Here is a 13005-nt window from a genome sequence, read left to right as displayed (position 1 = left end):
AGGCACTTTGACCATCATCCAGTGCCTTCTTCAGCACATTACCAGGAAGCTAGAACAGAAGCACAACAGCCAGGCCTCTAATCTGCACTCTGATAAGGTATGCTGTGAGCATCACAAAGAATAGCTTAACCTGCTGCACTACAACGCTAGTCCCTTGGAAGAAGATATCTTAATCCTTTACTAATTCTTTTACACTAACCCAAATAAGACAAAGAAAAATAGAGTAAAAAGAAGAGGTAACTGGGAAAGGGAAAATTGATAAGTACTCATATGGTTATTCTTCCTTTCACCTTGAGTATTTCACTTTAGCTTTTTTAAATATCTCAAGGCAAGAAAAACATGACTTTGTATGGACCAAGTTTAGGGAGCAAACCAAAAGCCTATGTGTGTGCAGGGGGTGGGTGTGCATATATAGGAGAGTACTTGAAAAAGTGGAATTATAAGTTTATGTTTGTGCAAAAAGAGAAATCCATGTGTAGTTTTTGAAAATGCTTCATTAGTTGAGAATAACTTTCATGCTGATATTAGCCAATATTCTTTTTAAAAAAAAAAATCTTATTTATTTATTTGAGAGGTAGAGACAGAGGGAGAGAGAGGAAGGTTTTCCCAAATCACCGCAATGGCCGGAGCTGCACAGATCCGAAGCCAGGAGCCACGTGCTTTCTCCCAGTCTCCCCTGTGGGTACAGGGGCCCAACCAGTTGGGCCATATTCCACTGCCTTCCTGGGCCACAGTGAGAGCTGGATTGGAAGAGGAGCAGCCAGGACCAGAACCGGCACCCATATGGGATGCTGGCACCACAGGTGGAGGATTAACCTATTGCACCACAGCACCGGCCTTCCAATATTCTTTTTTCTTAATAATTTTAAAATGAAAAATAGTCAGTCTTAGTTTATAGTCTGTTTGAAAACTGACCATGAGCCAGATTTGGCCCACAGGACAATTTTTTCCAATTCCTCCAAGGAAAAAGGTAGAGAAAGGTTAGAGTTATTTGGCCCAAAGAGAGTATTGAGATGTGGGCATATCACCAAAGCCAAGAAACCATAAATAACTTCCTAAAAAAGGATCTGCTTCTCCTCATGACAATACCATCTGTATTTTCATTTATTTGACAAAATTATTTTACTTCTTGGGAAAAATGATGCTTCCATTCCATACAAGCAGTGGTGTTTGTAGGAGTATATAGGTAAGGAAGACTGCTGAAAAATTCAAGTGGAGTATTTACCACCCTCCTTGACTTTCTTATTTACATCAAAGCTATTTAAACAATAATCCAAGAGAATATGCACACTTATATGTGTATATAATAAATTAATATATATTTACCTGTTGTTACCAATTCACATTTTCTATTTTTGTAGAACACAGTTTTCATATATAATTCCTATATACATACATATTTATATTATAAAATATCTGTTTGATATTTATATGTGTGTGCTAATATAGTATTGTGGGTGGGCACAACACCATAAGATACTTGACATACCCACAATGTAGCTAAAAGGTCTCCAGCGCTGCTTTATGGAGCAGAAATCTCATATTTGGAGAAAAAGGGTTCTATATTTGTCTGACTCCTATCACCAAGATACACTTTGCCTGTTTCCATTTAATCAATCAGCCATTGCTCCTCTGAGGGGGGAAGCGTTTCATAAATGTAGTATTTACATTAAACTTATTATCAAGAAGATAGCATAGTACAAATGGATTCCATATATGCTAATTACCTTACAGAACACAGAAGCTATACAGAGATTAGAGTAGTGACTGGAATGGATAAAGAAATAGGTCAACTAGAGATGAGTGAACTGATTTGTCTAATATTAGAATCAAGCCCTATAAAACCCTGACCCAACCAAGTCATTCAGTTGCTTCTGCTACTTTAAAGAATTTCAGGTATGTTTCATACGTTCAGAGTTTAAATGTTTCCTATATTTGCCAGTCTTCTGTCTCTGGGGGATTCTAAGAGACATAAAGACACACTCTCACGAAACTGCATTCTTGGAGGCTTATGATCAGTCAAAAAAGTCTCTACCATCCTGTAAGGCTTTCATGACTTCCTTAATACCCATTAAGAGTTTCCAAACATAAAATTTCCCAGCAACTACATGGACTGAGGTAATGAACAAATGCCGGGATGCAATATAAAGCTATTCTTCCATAACATTTTTTTTTTTTTGACAGGCAGAGTGGACAGTGAGAGAGAGAGAGACAGAGAGAAAGGTCTTCCTTTGCCGTTGGTTCACCCTCCACTGGCCGCCACGGCCAGCGCGCTGCAGCCTGCGCACTGCACTGATCCGATGGCAGGAGCCAGGTACTTCTCCTGGTCTCCCATGGGGTGCAGGGCCCAAGCACTTGGGCCATCCTCCACTGCACTCCCGGGCCACAGCAGAGAGCTGGCCTGGAAGAGGGGCAACCGGGACAGAATCCGGCGCCCGACCGGGACTAGAACCCGGTGTGCCGGCGCCGCAAGGTGGAGGATTAGCCTAGTGAGCCGTGTCTTCCATAACATTTATGCAGGGATGGGACTTTGTGATTTGAGCAGATAACATAAGGTTGTGAGTTAATGGCCAAGACAGAGGGTTTGCAGAGTAGAAGTCAAGGGAAATAGACTTAGTTCATTTCTGCTTTAAAGAAAGTTAAGCCATTTGTACCTCATTTTTCTCCTTTTATAAAATTGATTCCACATGCTAGTATCTATACTTCAGCTAACACTAAAGTTATTTAAAATAAGGAAAAGGAGAAGTCTAATTGTGTTGCATTTTCCATACCTTTCAAATATACCATCTTAATCTTCATCTGAGATCCACAAAATGAAACTAGCAGATCTGGTGAAATAGGAAAGAACATGACCCAAATACATTGGTATACCACTTAAGTAAATGTTTTAATGGAATGTAAACTCCCAATATAATTAAATTTATATTTTACCATTAGCTAAGCAAAAACAAAAAAAAGACAGAAAAGAAGGAAGGAAGGAAAGACGGAGATATTGGGGAACATAATTCAACACTTTTTTTTAGCTAAAAGAGTTCACCATTCTATTTTCACATTCCATAATACAAATAAAACCTGCACACTCTTTTTGTCTCATTACTCCCCTCCAAAATCTTTCTTTCTTTTCTTTTCTTTTCTTTTCTTTTCTTTTCTTTTCTTTTCTTTTCTTTTCTTTTCTTTTCCTTTCTTTCTTTCTTTCTTTCTTTCTTTCTTTCTTTCTTTCTTTCTTTCTTTCTTTCTTTCTTTCTTTCTTTCTTACAGCAGACAGGCAGAGTTAGACAGTGAGAGAGAGAGAGACAGGGAGAAAGGTCTTCCTTTTCCATTGGTTCACCCCCCAAATGGCCACTAAGGCCAGAGCGCTGCGCCGACCCGAAGCCAGGAGCCAGGTGCCTCCTCCTGGTCTCCCATGCGGGTGCAGGGCCCAAGCACTTGAGCCATCCTCCACTGCACTCCCAGGCCACCACAGAGAGCTGGACTGGAAGAGGAGCAACCGGGACAGAATCTGGCGCCCTGACTGGGACTAGAACCCGGGGTGCCAGCACCGCAAGGCAGAGGATTAGCCAAGTGAGCCATGACGCTGGCCTCTTTTTGCTTATTTTAAAGGCAGAGAGACAGGGTTGGGGTGGGGAATGAGAAAGAGAAAGTGAGGGGGAGGAAGAGTGTGTGTGTGTGTATGTGTGTGTGTGTAAGAGAGGGGGACAGAGAGATTTTACCCACTGCTTTACTCCCCAAATACCACAACAGCCAATATGGGCCAGGCTAAAGGAAGGAGCTAGAATTCAATCCAGGTCTCACATATGGGTGTCAGGGACCCAATTACTTGGGCCATCACCTGCTGCCTCCAGACTGTGCATTAGCGGGAAGTTGGAATCAGGCATAGAGCCAAGACTTGATCCCAGATACTCTGATATGGGGTACAGGCATCCCAGTCAGTGTCTTAACTACTGCAGATAATACTGTCCCCTACTCTCTGTTTGATAGGAAGTGGAAGCAAGTCTTCCTTGTCATGCTGTTAGGAAAATCCCGTTGTCATAGCTCCAGGATCAATTTTTGAAGTAGAACAAGTAATATACAACTGATAGAAGAAGGCGGGAGTGGGTCTAGTTGGCATTATCCCAGGAGGAATATGGTCCCACCTATGAAGCACTGGCATAGCAGGACAAGAAGGACCCAGGAGACTATAGGGAGGTGGGATCATAGCCTCTGCAAGAGGAGAGGACAGAATAGGAGGTATCTATCATTCTTTGTTGAAATGAAGCCTTGCTTGCTCATTCAGGCTCTGAGTCTGCCCTTCCATCCACATCTGATAGTTTTTCTCATTCTCTTTGTGAGTCTTATCATTGCAGTATGTCTTTCTCACAGAGAGTTATAAGTGAGATATGTGTCACAGTCATCACAATAAAGCTTGGGCGTGTTGTTCTGCAGATCATCAGTCTGTTCCGTGCCACCCAGAAATGACCAATTTAACACTTAAATTTTCTTAGGCAACCAAAAACCATCTTTATATATGCTTAGCAGACATCTCAGCTGTGTGGTGAGAATTTGATAAGAGACAGTTTAAGTAAGACCAGTTGTACCACCATAGGAAAAATGGAAGACTACCCAAATGCTTGCATATAGTGGGGCCCCTGTTGAGTCAAAACCAGCATTAATACATGTCTGGACTTGAATTTTGACTTGCTTTTCTTCTTTTAGAGTTTATTTATATAATGTCCATTTGTTTGAAAGGCAGAATGAGTGAGAGAGAGAGAGAGAGAGAGAGAGAAAGAAGGAGGAGGAGAAGGAGACGGAGGAGAGAAGAAGGAGGAAGAGAAGTAGGAGTAGGGGAGAGGAGGGGAGGGGAGAGGAGGGGAGAAGGGGAGGGGAGGGGAGAAGGGAGGGGAGTGGAGGAGAGGAGAGGAGAGGAGAGGTATTTCATTTGTTGGTCAATTCCCCAAATGCCAGCATAGCCAGGCCTGGGCCAGGCTGAAGCCAGGAGCCTGGAATTCCATCCAGGTCTCCCTAGGGGTAGCAGGGGCCCAAGTACTTGAGTCATCATCTGCTGCCTCTCAGGATGCATTAGTAGAAAGCTGGATTGGAAGCAAAGTAGCCAGGACTTGAACCCAGGCAGTCTGATACCAAGATACAGGTGTCCCAACCAGCAACTTAACCTGTTGTACCACAAAGTCTGCTCCAGACTTTGTTTTTTTAATTGAGGTAAGAGTGACATATAATAAAAAATATATTTAAAGTGTACAATATTATAAATTTTGACATATCCATACACTCATGAAAACATCAACAAAATCAAGGCAGGAAACATCAGCAAAATCAAGACTGTGAACATACATCCATCACCCCTAAAACTTCCTTGTGCCCCTTTGTAATTCCTCCATTTTGCTCCTCCCATGCCCACTGTATTCCTAGGCAAACATAAATTAACTTTCTGACACTAAAAATTAATGTGAGTTACCTGGAATGTTATATAAGTAGAATCACACAGTATATACTTTTTTTTTTTTTTTTGACAGGCAGAGTGGACAGTGAGAGGGAGAGACAGAGAGACAGAGAGAAAGGTCTTCCTTTGCCGTTGGTTCACCCTCCAATGGCCGCCGCAGCCGGCGCGCTGCAGCAGGCACACAGTGCTGATCCGATGGCAGGAGCCAGGTGCTTCTCCTGGTCTCCCATGGGGTTCAGGGCCCAAGCACTTGGGCCATCCTCCACTGCACTCCCTGGCCACAGCAGAGAGCTGGCCTGGAAGAGGGGCAACCGGGACAGAATCCGGCGCCCGACCGGGACTAGAACCCGGTGTGCCGGCGCCACAAGGTGGAGGATTAGCCTAGTGAGCCATGGCGCCGGCCAGTATATACTTTTTAATCATCTTTCATAGCTTAATTTCTTTGAAATTCATCTATGTGGTTGTGCATATCAATAATTTATTTAAAAAAAAAACTTTACTAGTAGTCCATTGTATGTATTTGCATTTATCTACACTCATGGATATTGTGGACAGTTTTTTAAAAATTTATTTGACAGGTAGAGATATAGATGGTGAGAGAGAGAAACAGAGAGAAAGGTCTTCCCGTTGGGTCACCCCCTAAATGGCCGCTACAGCCAGTGCTGCGCCGATCCGAAGCCAGGAGCCAGGAGCTTCTTCCTGGTCTCCCATGGGGTGCAGGAGCCCAAGCACCTGGATCATCCTTCACTGCCCTCCCGGGTCACAGCGGAGAGCTGGACTGGAAGAGGAGCAACCGGGACTAGGACCCAGCGCCCATATGGGATGCTGGTGCTGCAGGCGGAGGATTAACCTAGTGAGCCACAGCGCCTGTGGGCAGTTTCCACTTCTATGTATTCAGAGTCACCGTCCTTGCAATATACAATGTCTAATCAGCTGTTAGTCCAGTCTAGTGCACTTTCTCATTTCAGATATTGTTCTCAATTTTATTGGGTCCTTTTTTTTTTTTTTTTTTTTGACAGGCAGAGTGGACAGTGAGAGAGAGAGAGACAGAGAGAAAGGTCTTCCTTTACCGTTGGTTCACCCTCCAATGGCCACTGCGGCCGGTAGGCTGCTGCAGGCGCACCGCGCTGATTCGATGGCAGGAGCCAGGTACTTCTCCTGGTCTCCCATGCAGGTGCAGGGCCCAAGCACTTGGGCCATCCTCCACTGCCCTCCCGGGCCACAGCAGAGAGCTGGACTGAAAGAGGGGCAACCGGACAGAATCCGGCTCCCCGACCGGGACTAGAACCTGGTGTGCCGGCGCCACTGGCGGAGGATTAGCCTATTGAGCTGCAGCACCGGCCTTATTGGGTCTTTTTATGTCTTCCATGTTTCTACTTAATGTGAAAGACATGGAATATAGTGAAAACAATGGATTGACTGTCTTTTTCTGTTATAATTTCTACATCTGTTCTGAGTAAGTTTCAATTGATTCACTTTTCTTCTTTATAACTCCTATTTGCCTGTTCCTTTGTATGGCTAGTGATCTTGGACTGGATATTATAAATCTTACTTTGTTTATTGTTGCATATTTTTGTATTCCTCTAAGTTTTCTTGAGCTATTTCTGAAATTTAATTAATTGAAAACAGTTTTTATTCCTTTGTGGTAGCGGGGGTGGGGGGGCAGTTCTCAACTGTAAGATCTGTTAGCGTGGGTGGCCAGAGCAGTGATTAGTTTTAATTATTCTCCATCACCACAGCAAGACCTTTGTGAGAATTCCACACAATCGTGACTTTGTTTCCAGTCTGGCTGATGGGAAGAGGCACTACTTCAGTCCAGATGTGAGCAGAGTGCACTGTTCCCTCGAATCCTCCATGGTAGCTTTTTATTAGCCTCAAATACTAATTCAGAGAACCCCCTGGCAGAGCTCTGAGCCCCTCTCTGTGCAGGGCTCTCTCCTGAGAACTCCTGCTGCCTTCTTCCCAGACTCTCAATTCTGTTCTAAGCTCAGGGAGTCCAGGGCTCTGCCACATGGCCTGGGACCTTTCTCCAGGCAGTACGCTCAAGCAATTGAAGACTGACTTCATCTGTTTCTCCTCTTCCACAATTCACTATCTTTTGTTATAAGACATCCAGTATCTTAGAAAATTGTTGTTTCATAGATTTTGTCTGAGTTTTCTGATTTTTTTGGGTGGGCAAATAAATCTAGTTCCCGTTACTTCATGTTGGCCGGAAGCAGAAATAATGACTGTTACTTTAGAATACTTTATTTCCTTGCAAGTTTATAGAATTGACTATTTAGTGATGACTGCATAATTCAATTGGCTCACAAAATTGTTGAAAGCTTAACCATGGACCCTCTCAAGCCTATACCAGCGGCTAAGCTGCCTTTGGCACTTCTCTACTTGAGCTTCACTTTGTATACTTTTGGACACAGACTGATTTATGCACTTTAAGATCACTTCTAGGGAATGGTGTGGCATAGAGGGTCAAGCCAACGCCTGCAATACCAGTATCCCATAGAGCGACTGTTCAAATCCAGGCTGCTTCACTTATGATCCAGCTCCCTGCTAATTTGCTTGGGAAAGCAGCAGAAGATGGCCCAGATGCTTGGGCCCCTGCACCCACATGGGAGACCCGGATTGCTTTGGCCTGGCTCAGCCTTGGCTATTGCAGCCATTTGAGGAATGAACCAGCAGATGGAAGATCTCACTGTGTATTTCCCTCTCTCTCTGTTACTCTTTCAATTAATAAGTATTTTTTTTTAAGTTTAAAAGAAAAATGTCACTTCTAGTTTGTCAAGTCTGAATTTCATGGCATTAGTAAGAACTTCTCTGACCAGGGCAAGTAAAATTAACAAATCTTTCAGGATTCAGACCCAGGATGTAACCTTACTGTACTGCTCTCTTTTTTATTATGCAGTCTCCTATCTCTATGCGGAGTAAGAAACATTTCCACTTCAGATCTTTTGTCATGTCTAGAAGAAGAAGTTACTGCAACTGGTGCTTTTGCTTTTCATCTCTTTCCCCTTCAATCTATGCTCCATGGCGTCAGGATAACCAGCTCTCTAAAATTACAGATTTAATCAATAAAAGGAACATAAAAAGATAAGGACTGGTGTTGTGGCAAACTTAACCCCGCTTTCATTCCTGCTACCCACGTAGAAGACCTACACAGAATTTCTGACTACTGGCTTCAAGCTGGCATAGCCCCAGCTGTTGTAACCACCACTCTGTCTGTCTCTCCCTCTCTTTCACTCTGCCTTTCAAATAAATATATAAATCTTTTTAGAAAGGAAATATAACAAGAAAAATTACTCCCCAATCTTAATTTCCTTGGTAGTATTATGCATATACTCCTAAGTCTTGGCTCTATGCAGTTATCACATGCTTTCCTTCTCCTTAACTTTGAACTCAGTCAGGTGGTTGGTTTGACCACTGGAACGTAACAGATGTGGTACTGGCAGAGGCTTAGACTTGTGTGTCCACCAAGAAGAACATACTCTGGCAGCCTCTGTTCCTACAGCCTGAAGCAGAGACCCTAGACTAACTGATTTGTGGACTAAGAAATATGAAAATAAATGCTGTAGAGATTTTTGTGATTGTTTATTGTACAAAAAACCTAAAGGATACAATAACTGATAACTCAGTTCTTACCCAGGGAACTTTCATGTTAGCTCATTTATCTTTCACAATAATCTATAAAACACTCTTCCATGCATTGTACAGATGGGGCAAATGATATTTATTAAGGGTATGATACCTGCTCAAGGTCACATAGCAAGTGTGGTGGATTATAGGATTTGTCCTACCTCTTTCCTCACAGCATACCTCATTTCTTAGTATTTCTCAAATTTCTTTCATTTCTGCTTGAAATATCATTTATAATTCTAGTCTTTGCATATTCTCCATTTCACTAGGCATATATAAGTATTTTATAAATATTTATTGAGTGGTTAGAGAATAAACAGCTGTTTAGCCTGCCTCTCTTTTGACAACTGAATAATTCATAAATAATCGTTAAAACGTGGTTTAGACATCACTCCTATGTGGAATTTTTCTTTATCTCCAATAAGTCCCTTCTTGGTGGTTTTCAACCCTTTACCATAGCTCAAGTATTCTGCCTTTGATTGCTAAATTGCTAAATTGCAATTATCTTATGACATACTTGTTTCCCTTAGCATGACATTTCTCAATGATAAGGTTCACAAGAAAACATTTTGTGCCCCTAGGGCTAAGCTGGAAATAGCACACGCCTAATAAATGTGCGGTTCCAATCTAAGTATTTTTTTGTGATTACCAAACTAGTACTAGAATTAAGCTTCTATGAAGTCCCAAGGAATTTAGCAGTCATGACTATCCAACAACACTGTCTGCCCTCACAAAGACATAAAATGAAAATGAAAATAGTGTGTTTCATGGAGTTTTGGAAACTTCATATCTGTCCTCTGGGACTTCCCACCTCTCTTCCACGCTCCTGTTGATAATTTTGTTGCATGTAGCAGGATGTCATGAAAGCAGAGGACTGCTTTCCTTACAGAGGAAAACAAGTTTGAAAACCTTGCATTTCATTCCAAAAGTTTCCAAATGATGTTTTGAGAGAGTGAGTTATTTATTTATTTATTCATTTATTTGAAAGGCTGAGTTACAGAGAATTGGGGAGAGACAGAGGAAGAGATCTTCCATCTGCTGGTTCACTCCCCTAATGGCCCCAACAACCAAGGCTAGACCAGGCTGATGCCAAGAGCTAGGAGCTTCTTCTGGGGCTCCCACGTGAGAGTGAGGACACAAACTCTTGGGCTGTCTTCCACTTTTTTCCCAGGTCATTAATAGGGAGTTGAATTGGAAGTAGAGCAGTCAGGACTCGAACCAGCATCCATTTGGGATGCTCGTGCTGAAGGCAGTGGCTTAATCTGCTAAACCACTGTCCCCTTGGAATGATTTTTTTTAAACCAAAGTATTTCAAATGCATGAAGCTTTATAAGGAGAAATAATACAACCTAAATTTGGAAGTAAGACAGACTGTCTAGACAGAGAGAAGACAGAATGAGGAAGCTCCCTCCTGCAGGCTGATTTTCTAAAAGTCTAAGGGCTGGGACTGGGCGAGGCTGAAGCAGGAGCCAGCTTGTAACCAGAAACTCAGCCCAGGTCTCCCACATTGGAAGCAGGGACTCAGTTACTTGAGCCTTCACCTGCTGCCTCCTAGAATCTGCATTAGCCAGGAAGTGGGATTGGGAACCAGAGCTGGGACATGAACACAGGCATTCCAAAATAAGATGCAGGGTTTTTTAACCAGCATTTTAATGGCTAGAACAAAAGCCCACCCCAGTAAATACTTTTTAAATCATTTTTTGATGTCTCCAGCAAAAGGAAAAAAACTGCTTGGATAGAGCTTTACCAAAGAATAGCAACAACCACTAGATGTCAGCACTTCTGAACTGTAATCCAGCCAACATTGATGTCGGCTTAATTTTTGATTTTTAAGATTATGATTTATCAGAAATTTACAGAAAATTACACAGAATATTTGCTTGAAATATACAAAATGAGATATTTAGAACATAATGGAATAAATCAATTATGATGAAAATTCTTTTGTTTAAAAAATGTTTATTTATTTTCACCTACTTGAAAGGTGAAGTGTCACAGAGGGAAAGAGAAACAGATATCGCAACCAGGGCTGTGCCAGGCCAAGGACAGGAAACAAGAACTCAACCCAGGGCTCTCAGATGGGTGGCACGACCCAAATACTTAAGCTATCCTTTGCTGCTTCCCAGGATGCACCAGCAGGAACCTCGGTTGTGCCAGGCCAAGGACAGGAAACAAGAACTCAACCCAGGGCTCTCAGATGGGTGGCACGACCCAAATACTTAAGCTATCCTTTGCTGCTTCCCAGGATGCACCAGCAGGAACCTCGGTTGGAAACAGAGTAGCTAGGACTTGAACCCAGGCACTCCAATATGTGATGCAGGTGTCCCAAGCAGCAGTTTAATGAGCTGTGCCACAACCCCCACAACTCTTTAATTTTCAAAAATATTTATTTATTTATTTTTTATTTTTATTTGGAAGGCAGATAGTGAGAGATCTGCTATTTGTTCGCTCCCCAAATGCCTGCAACAGCCCAGGCATGGCCAAGCCTGGATCCTATGCAGGTCTCCCATATGGGTGGCAGTGGCAGTGACTCAAGTACTTGATCCATCATCTACTGCCTCCCAGGATGCAGTAGCAGGAAGCTGGATTGAAAGCAGAGTAGCTGTAATTCAGGCATCCCAAGCAACAACTTAACACTGTGCCAAACATCCACCCCATATGATGGCAATTCTAATAAGTATGCACTCTGCAAGTCTTTGGAGGGCCACAAGCTGGTATTTCCATTGAAACAGAGCAAAAGTCTGTGTTCAAGGATTCTCCACAGGCTAACCCAATCATCTGATAAGAGCCAAATATGTGTGCATCAGGATTTCCTTCAGGTAAGGAATGCAAAATATTCCTCTTCATAAAAGAACATGTTATAGTCCTACATGTTTTCTCTCAGTAGCCATTAGTAGCTATCATGAGTTTCTCCTTTTAAGATTTACCTGAGGGCCGGTTCTGTGACACAGCTGGTAAAGCTGCCACCTGTGATGCCGGCATACCATATGGACACTAGATCAAGTCCTGGCTATTCAACTTCCAATCCAGCCCTCTGCTATGGCCTGGGAAAGCAGTAAAAGATGGTTCAAGTCTTTGGGCCCCTGTCCCCATGTAGGAGACTGGAGGAAGCTCCTGGCTCCTGGCTTTGGATCAGCCCAGCTCTGGCCATTGCAGTCATTTAAGCAGTGAACTAGTGGGTGGAAGACCTCTCTCTCTGTCTCTCTCTCTCCTCTCCCTTGCCTCTGCCTCTCCGTAACTCTGCCTTTCAAATAAATAAATAAATAAATAAATCTTTAAAAAAAGAGAGGGAGAGAGATTTATTTGAAAGGTGGGGTGTAGGGGGGTGCGGAGAGAATCTTTCATCTGCTGATTCACTCCCCAAATGCCCACAACAGCAAAGGTTGGGTCAGGCCATAGCCAAGAGCCTGGAACTCCATCTGGGTCTCTGACATGAGTGACAGGGACCCAAGTACTTGGACCAACACCTGCTGCTTCCTAGGTGCAGTAGCAGGAGGCTAGATCAGAAGCAGACAAGGAGCTGATCTCAGGCACTCCAATATGAGATGTGGGCATCCCAAGAGGTGGCTTAACCTGCTGTGCCTCAACATCCACACCAGTTTCTCCTTTGGATTTAAGCAATGGAATTCCTTGTTACTCCTCTTTGAAGCATGTTCAACAAAGCAAATCAAAACCAATGCAGTAACAGGCTGCTTAAAATACATTTTTTTTCCTAGAACACAAAAATTCCTGTTGAGCAGAGCCTGAGTACAAACACAAAGTGAAATGTACCAACAGCAGGGATCACACCAAAGGTGAGTCCATAGGGTGGGACCTGTGAGTCTGTGGCTGACAGTAATACAAGTCCAATTAGCTGCCTAATGAACCATTAGGAAGCTGTCTGGGGTCCAGTGAGGAATGCACACACTTGGCTCAGCTGACTGGCATGGTTTTGATCAGAG

Source organism: Oryctolagus cuniculus, chromosome 5 (assembly GCF_964237555.1).
Source record: "Oryctolagus cuniculus chromosome 5, mOryCun1.1, whole genome shotgun sequence".
NCBI lineage: Eukaryota > Metazoa > Chordata > Mammalia > Lagomorpha > Leporidae > Oryctolagus > Oryctolagus cuniculus.
This window is presented reverse-complemented; position numbering follows the sequence as displayed.